The 9,322-nt window shown below is 34.5% G+C and overlaps 1 long non-coding RNA gene across 26 annotated transcripts; it reads left to right on the forward strand.

Annotated features, from left to right (window-relative positions):
• Positions 1-3,607: 3,607 nt before the first annotated feature.
• On the forward strand, positions 3,608-8,882 carry LOC113350423. 26 transcript variants are annotated; one of them, XR_003360800.1, is made up of 13 exons: positions 3,609-4,045; positions 4,137-4,178; positions 4,273-4,357; positions 4,498-4,575; positions 5,522-5,596; positions 5,911-6,030; positions 6,384-6,490; positions 6,598-7,124; positions 7,233-7,335; positions 7,679-7,852; positions 8,003-8,082; positions 8,454-8,577; positions 8,686-8,882. It is a non-coding gene; the product is annotated as an uncharacterized LOC113350423 (long non-coding RNA). The 26 variants fall into 26 exon arrangements; XR_003360802.1 differs by having other exon boundaries at positions 6,598-7,107; XR_003360803.1 differs by having other exon boundaries at positions 6,598-6,744; positions 7,059-7,124; positions 7,233-7,852.
• Positions 8,883-9,322: the final 440 nt, after the last annotated feature.

Below are 9,322 nucleotides of genomic sequence, written 5' to 3' on the forward strand. Positions count from 1 at the left end.
AGTATATATATATAATAAGGATCCTCTTTATTTCTCGATACTAATAAATGATAGGTCCGGAATCGCGGATAATCATAGTTGATGAAAACAAAAACCATATGATAATTATATATAGCAAGTCAAAAAACTATTGATGATGTTCTTGACACTTTGATAGCAGTATGTGTGAAACGTTGTCCCTGTCTCCGTCGCCTAAGCAAGCGTGGAGTGCAAGATCCAAGGAAACTATCATGTTCTTGCTGAAAAGGAACATGCGCTTAGAGTATTTAATCATGTGGTCTAGTTAAATGAGTGCTTCTCTCAACTAGTGATCTATAAATATATATCCTTTGACGACATTCATACAAGTATTGTGGGTAACATTTTTCACTTAAATAAATACTTGCACACTTCACTTTTCCATTTACATTCTATTATCTATCCATGTGATTTCAGTATGCGAGTGTTGTGATAAACGTTGCAACAAGTAGAATGGACTATCTTAGTGGAGTTTTGCAATCAGGTTGAATGACACACTAAGTAATTACTTATGTGTGATGATTGGAATGTATGGATCTAAAGAACTTATGCAAGCTAAATATTTGGCCTTTTGCTTTGTGTCTATTCTTAGAAGTTCTTCCAACGCGAGAAATTGAAGTAGGTTTTGTGGGAATACCTCTTGTAATCCCTCAGGAGACTATAAATCGTCCACTAGGGACACCTAGGGGTTTAAAGGCCTGTTATTCATGCTAAGAGTAACCATATCCTCAACAAGATGGATTTGTTGTATTTAGGATTATTTTTATTTAGTTTTCTCGAGGACTAGAAAAATCTAAGTGTGGGATATTTGATAAGTGCATAATTCATATGATTTTAGTATCCATTCCATACTTGTTTTAGCTATTATTCTTACATGTATTCGTATTATTACTCTTGTTTTCTCTTGTTTGCCTCTATTAGGTGAATCATCCAAAAAGGATCTATAAAGTGCTGAAAATATCTAGGAATAGAAGTATTCCAAGTATCCAAGCACCCACGTCCAAGAGAAGTGGAAGAAAAGCGACGAAAAGGAGAAAAACACTCATAATCAAGACACAAGCCAAAGACCGATCTTAACTCATTCAAATTAAGGATTTGTCATCATCATCTTAAAGATAATTGAAATATAAAAAGAATTCAAAAATAATTAGGTCATTCCGAGTTCGGATGAAGAAGTTGTGGCCAAAACAGTTTTCGTTAAATACCGAAGACAGTGAAGTACGCGAACTGAGTTTGCGAACCGAGTTCGCAGACTTATTTCCGAAAATTTCTGCTGGAATTTGAAGTTTGCGGACTGGGTTCGCGAACTTATCAAATGGGAAACGTGTATTCACACCTTGGAAGACTTAAAGGAACGTTTGGGAACGTTATTCCGTTATTTTGGGTCGGATTCTTGAACCAAACCCAATACGTGAACGCCAAGCAATGTAAAACCTATAAAAAGGTATTAGGTTATGTGGAAGAATATCATATCATATCAATAGGTCACGAAGTTCTTAGGGTTTGGAGAGGAGAAACATCACACGGAGCGATTATCAATCGTAACGTTATCTCTTACTTTTCTCATATGTATATCATGGATGTTTCTACATCCATGAGTAGCTAACCACCTATTGATTGAGGATGAATTCTAAGTTGTAAACAAGATTTGAGTTATTATATTAATCTACTTTGAAGTTCTTCATATGATTATCGTTTGTTTATACTAATTAATATCTATGATTGATTGATAGATTGTCTAGGTGGCCAACTGGATTGATTTGTTGATTCAATCTATTGCTAGTATTGAGTTAGGAGATAAGTAATCGTCGAATAACCTTTACACAAGTAGAGAATACGAAACCTTGCAGAGGGATTCTGTGGAGCGATTGTGTGTATAAACAACACTAAAAAGTGGACCTTGAGCTAAGAGTCTAACTATTAGGATCAACCTATAAATTCACAAAAAGATAAAGCATTCGACCTAATTACACCTTGAGTGAGCTACTACTAGGTGGTTAGACGAATAGAATCTGGTATTGGAGAGTTTCTGTACTCAGTGATAAAAGGAATTTAGGGAACAACACTGAGCTAGCTGTTATTCCACGATTGGTAATAATCTATGATTAACGACAAGTAGGAAAGTATAATAACTCATTGAAGGTTTATATACGAAGAAGGATTCCTCGATCATATCTCTCTCTATTAATTACAATACAATTTTATTTGCTTTGATTATTTATTTTGTTCACAATCTAAAACAAAACCCCCCTTTGTGACATTTTGACAACTAAAACTCTCTGCTCTTCTTGAGAACGATCCTTACTTCCATTATATTACCTGTTAATTGTGTGGAAATAAAATTATTAATTTGATTGCACTCACGACACGCATCATCTACCCCAAGATCAATTCAGATGTTTAACCCAAAAGACATAATAGAATCATCATGAAAGATAATGGACGTTGTTTCTTTTTTCAACAAATTAATCAATAACACTTCCACATCTGTAACCAGATTTAAATATATAGGTTCCATAACCAACATCGAAAAAAATAAAGCATGAATAAGTGAGAAATGGTTCCCTAAAAAGAAATGAGAATCATCACTAGGATGAAGAAAGAATCACCATAAAGGTGAAGGAAAATCACCATTAAGGTGAAGATTAAAACTAATAACATCACAAAGAAAAAACTAAAGAAGATACCTTGATATGACCGGCAAGTCTTAAAAATTCAGAACAATCCAGCTAGATCAGGAAAGGTTGAAGACTTGAAGAGGTAATATCCAATTGAAAAGCTTAATTAGATATACGAATTTGGCAACAACATTTAAATATTATTATTTATATCGATGCTTATAGTGTCAATCTTCTCATGATTGTGCTCGTCATGAGATGCAAATCAGAGGCATATGATTGTGCCCATCGTATCACACTAAGGTTGTAATATTACTCATTTTTTATGGTTGCTAGTATGCGTAGCTTATCATATCTACGTAGCCTTACATACACAATGTATATGTTTTGCAATTATGGAGAAAAACGACATGAGTAGTTTCTGTTGGATTATATGGTCACGTATTTTCAAGCCGAATTTGATTATGATAAGGTTGTAGAAATGTTTCAAAATGGTTTGAAGATTGCTTCAGTCAACACTGAATTACTCCATTACCTTTGCAACACCTTCACTTTTCTAATGACGCATGCTTAAAAATGCGTTCGTGAGCAATATGAAGCCTCATCTTAAGATTGTAAAGTTTATTCCGGTAATCAACATTTTAACAATATTATTTAGTAGAGGAAGCATTAATGATGTTGCAGAACAATTAGTTTTGAGGATGTTCCTTAAGGAAGTTGCGGATGTTCCCCCAAGAAGTTTCCTCGAGGAAGTGGTACTTGGTGAATGTCAATGTTCTCCAGAATTTTTATTTGTGGCAATGTTAATACACTAGTGGAAAATGGGGTATTCTCAACCCACAGCCGCGACTCTCAGTGGCAGTCAGTGACCGCGTACCGATCAAGGCGGCCTCAAATTTAAAAAAAAATCCGGAGAGTACCTATGTTGGTCGTAGAACTAATTTTTTTTTGTTAATATTTTATTCTTCAGTCACAACCCATTCTGGGACTGGTGAACTTCACATTTTTTATGGTCCAATTTTCGAGGAAACCTTTCTCTCCATTTTCCTTATCTCTTCTTCTACGCAAGAGAGAGACTGCATCTATTCTTTTTCTTCTCCGCTGACTTCCATCACCACCACGCACACCACTTCCTTCACCACCACAGATCAAGCAACCACCATCAACAACTTCCATCATCATAACAACACTTCTCCCTTGATTTAGTTTGCATACACATAATCAACGAAAACCCCAAGAACCCTAGAATATAAATCTGGATTGTTTGTACCTCACAGATCGAAACTCATTGTTAGAAACCAAGGATTTATCCTAACCCATATCTCAAAATCAAAACCCATGTATCAGCAGAAATCAAAAGTAAACTTTGTAATACTAGATCTATTTGTTTTGCTCTTGAAATCACCAGGGTAATATCAATCTTGTTCTTGTTTGATAAATTTGATGAACTTTTAGTATTATAAACGATTTAATTTCTCTTGATTTTCTTTCGTTATGCAGTAGGGTGTAACTCAACAAGGGTAGAAGATGTCTTCTCATACTGTAAGAAACAAAACCCCTAAATTTAATTCAGAACATAAGGATAAATCAATTTGATTTTGAGTCTAATCAATTCGAACTGACCCTTTTTTTTTAGCCTTTTAGGTTGAGGAAAACATCTGCAATTTGCAAAGAAGGATTTAACCCTATCATAGATTAATATTAATTAATTTCATGATTTAGTAAGTTATTAACCAGATTGGTTGGTATTATCAGTGATGTTGAATGATTGCTTATGATGTAATAATTTGTATCTTAGATTTTTTTTGATATTAGGAAGTTATGAAACCTAAATTTTTGTGTTTTGTGTTACTGTTTGCAGGATTACCATATGAAGGAGACGTGTTTTGTATTTTTCCTAGTATTACATTTCAAGCTGATTATCCATTCAAACCCCAAGGTATACTTGATTTTCCTGTTCTTTGAGAAATAGTAATTTACAGTTCATTTTCAATAACATGAAAATTTATGTTTTCCGGTTGATGGGTTTAAGTTATATCTTTCAGTAGACAAAAGGAACACAAAAGAGGATGTCTTTTTGTGTTATACTTACTTTGGATCACATTTGAACAATTTCTTTTCAATCTATTTTAGTATTCAAGTAGTAGATAAACCATTTTGTTGTGATTCCTCTTTTATGTAAGCTCATACTTGTTTGTGCATCTAGAGAAATCAAAGAAGTGGTACGCGTATTAACATCTGGTTGAAAAGAGACCCATCATCATTTCTGAAAGCTTTAAGATTTTTTTGTTTTGTTTTTCTAACAAACTGCTGAACTACAATTATTCTATTTGCTTGGTTAAGTATATGTAGCAGTCACCGCTTGTGAGAAGTGCAGTTACTGGATGTAACTCGCTCTTTTATATATTAAACTTTCTTAGCGAGCGCCTTCTTGTGCTTTATTCAATCTTTGAATAACCAAATTCTTCAAAGAAAGATATTTTCCTAGTCAGTAGATATTGCAGAACATCATATTTTTAACCATGCTTATTCTAGATAACTTAATTCCTTATTTTTTTCAGATTTTGATACCTTTATTTTTAAGATTTGATTTATTTCAGTAAAATTATATGCAAGCTACTGTCTAGGTTAGAGAATAGAAACTAAACAAGTATAGCTAGCTTGGATAAAAAAAAATATACCTAAACATTCCCTAACTCCTACCACATTTATGAGCAGCTGAAACCATTAATCCTTTGATGTCAAGCCAATTAATAGCTGTCGCCATTCACACTATAGATACCGTTTTGGACTATAGCATATTTTCATATAAATCTGACTTTATCATCTCATGGGTGGATTTGTTTTTAATGTCATGATATTTAATCTTTCATATTGAAAAACAGATGATGGAGGTACAGATTTCATGGACTCCCATACTATCATGATATTTAATCTTTCATATTGAAAAACAGATGGAGGTACAGATTTCATGGACTCCCATACTAGTAATTCAATGGCAATCTTACGAGCATATGAGTTTGTGGAGTGCATCGTTAATTAATTTGGGAGAGAGTTCAACATGTATAATGATATTCCATTCTTACTTGCTTAAAAAAAATATTTCTTACAATAATAACAATTGTGTATTCACTTTTAATGCTCTATTTGTTTGCTGCGCTCAGACGTTTATGTAGTAAAGAGTTGGGGCTGAACCCTTTATAAGTGTAATGGGCTCATGAATCTGAAGTTGTCGACATGAAATGAGGTTAAACATTTGCTTATACATTCGCAGGTACTAGCATTAGTTGGTGACCAGCTTGACTATGGAGAGAACATATGCGGAGCAGTATTGAGCATCCGTTTTAATGAAGACATATTGAGCGTCTGGAACCGCAATGCAGCTGACCACCAGGTTAGTAGCAAACACTGTACTAAACGCTGCCAGCGTTAGTTTGCGAGGTTTTAAATACGAGGGTAGAATCCAAAAATCTGGAAGCATGCATTTAGATAACATTAAATAAAGGATAACATATTTTTTTTCTAATTATCAGTGTTCCTGCATAAGTCGGTATCTTATAGGACAAGTGACTTTCTACACTGGCTATACTAATTGCATCCTTTGGGAATGCCTCTTCACTTACACACCCGAAGCCGACTCGTTTTCTTGTTGAACTGTATAAACTAGTGTTGGGTTTGGCAGCAAAATAATGCCTTCTTGCTGATAACGCTGATAACAAAATTCCCCTTTTGTTTGTTTATACACAGGCTGTGATGGCTCTAAGAGATGCAATCAAGAGACAACTGAAGCTTCCTCAGGAAACTTTCGGCACTGCTGACAAGTGACAAAAGTTTCATTCGTACCCTCGAAGGAAGTGAGTTTATGTTCTGATACACCCTCTCTTTAGCAAATCAAGGATATGGTTTTTATTTACACCCTTTTGAGGAATAACTAGTTGATGGGTTTTGAAATTTCTAACAGGAAGCTCAAGATACTGCAACACTTGAAGCAGCGGCTGAAGATAAAGAATCTCCAGTGGTTTGAATTTGGTATTTGAAAGATCAGCATTCCTTTACTTTACTTACTGGAGACTGTATCACTTTTACTCTTACTGCTATGAGATGACAGGTGATCTTGTTAAAATCAGAGATTGAGTCATTATTAGCACAATTGAAATATATCTGAATTATTTATTCCTGGAGGCTTGTTGAAATCAGAGCTAGTCATTTATCTGGAATGTGTTGTTATAGGTATTTGGATGAAGTATGAAGTCTGCAATGTTAAGAATGATGACATCTCATTAGCTATTGTTATTGTCCTGCATCTTCTTATTTTCTATAAACTATAAATGAATATTTATACAAATAGTTGGTTGGTGTTGGATTGAATTCAATCTTCTAGTGTGTATGTTTATGCTAACAGATCCGCTCCTCTCGTTGCAGGAAATAACTAGTTCTCCGCATCCTCTTGACAAAAGTGAATCAGTTCTCAGTAAGCTCAAACTGAAAGTACTTCACTTTTACTAACTCATTTGATGATTTGTCTTATCATTTAGTTGTAGTACATACTTAGTGGAGTTGCTTCTTTCTTACGCTTATATCTTTCCAATTTGTAAGCGGAAGATTTCCACCTTGTTTAATCTCAAAACATGGAGCTTGCAACAATAAGTATTTTTCAGATATATATTTCATATTTATGGAAAGCTTTCACCCCCTTGTTGTAAGCTTTCTAACCCTCGAATGCATCTTTTATATTAATTATTTAGTATGCATATAAGTCTATTTTTATAATGGATGGATAAAATAGCCAGTACACAACGAGTTGCATGTATCCCATGAGTGCATTGTGGGTAAACATATATTCAAACTTGCACAAATCTGATTGTTCTTGGGTTTCTCAGGATCTTTATTCAAGTACTATGTAGTCGTAGTACCCTTCCTCTTTATGTCATCATATCAATGGAATAGTAACACCTTTAATCTACAAAACTTATCTTTTTTTCTTGCTTTCAGTGATGGTCGTATCTCTCATGATTTACTTACTTTCCTCTGATTTCGTTTAGATGGGAAGTTCACTCAACAAGGCTATATTTCGCTAGCATGAACAAGTAGGATTGATCAGCTGGGTGAAAAAAGTAAAGAAGAGAGGTTTGAGAGCAACAACTGTAAATGGATCAACTCAAGGTGGTTACACAGGCAGGTCACTGGAGTGATGGTGTTATTCTATATCAGTTTAGGTAATATTTCGATACTCATATCTGCTTGATAGTTTTCCAATATTCATGTTTGCTTACTTTACATGCTTTCTGAACGCCGGTAAAACCAGTGGTAAGAATGTTGCTAATTACATGCAATTGCAACATATTTAACTTCCTTTTTTGTTTCAGGAGCATAGTAGTGTAATGGAGAAGCAATATGATTTGGTTCTTAGGGAGTAGACATCTCTTTGTCGGTGCAATTCAACAAGGTATGTGCATCACTAGTGTGACTGTTAAAGTTTTATTCTCCAACGCATAAAATTTATAGAGCCAAATAGGATTTGGTTCTTAGGGAGCAGACAACTCTTTGGAGTTGCAGAGAGTTTCTCTCTGTTTTTCTCTCGTACAAAGAGAATGTTAATTGCTTCAGTAGATAGCCACAGTATGTGTTATCCTAAAGATTGCATGTATAATGTCATTTGTTCTTTTTTTGTATCTTTCTTGTCATATTTAATAACAGTTGGAACTCTTAAGATGTGTGTATAATGATAGACTATCCTGACCAAACAAATGAATGGCCATTAAAGCAATGATAAAAACAAAAGGCTTTGAGATTTAATGAGTATGATAAATTCTGCAGTAATATCCAATTTTGTCAATGGCCGATCAACGCTTGTGTCAAGATAGCTGGATTGCAGTTGATGCCGATATTAGAAGAACATTTGAACATCCCTGGTCATCAGTATGTGGAATGCTTTTGAAAGGTATGGAGTATGTCTCACCCTTACCTATGTTTTCATGAAGTTATAAGAGCTTGTCAGCTTGTATTTTTATATTGGTTCTATTGATTTGGATGCTTATTTTTGCTGCAGGTACTCTATTATTAAGTGTGGGCTCAGTTCATCATTGGGGAGGGGAATTTACCATTTTGTTGGTGAATTTCACTTGTCTTTAAGCTTAAATATATTGTTCTGAACTCATGATTTAACTTTGAACCTAATTAATACAATGAATGCTAAATGGAAAGTTTATTTTGAATATATAAGTGCAAGTTTTAGTTTAGCTTCAATGAGTCGATTTAGTTTTATTTCAGTATGATTTGAGTTGATTTGAAATTCTCATTTGAGTTTAATTTAGATTATTTCAGCCCAGACAGATTCAGTCAGGCCAGACAACCAATTTGAATCTATTTTTTTTATATTAAGATTTATATCTACGACCGATTAGGATCAGTCATAATCACTGACCGTTAGTATCGGTCGTTCATATAAGATTTTCAGCGACCGGCACAGCCACGTCATAGATGAAAAAGGCGCTCAAACAGCGACCCTTTCCCCGCCAAAGTAAGTCATATAACTCCTCTGAGTCTGTTATCCAGTTCGCATCGCAAAATCCCTCAAGGACGGCCGGATACCCTTCGTAATTCAAACAAAAGGTCATTGTGTACTTCAAGTACTTTAGCACTCTATTAAGTGCATCCAATGTTTCTGCCCTGGATTACAAGTATAC

The sequence above is a fragment of the Papaver somniferum genome, chromosome 2 (genome assembly GCF_003573695.1).
Source record: "Papaver somniferum cultivar HN1 chromosome 2, ASM357369v1, whole genome shotgun sequence".
NCBI lineage: Eukaryota > Viridiplantae > Streptophyta > Magnoliopsida > Ranunculales > Papaveraceae > Papaver > Papaver somniferum.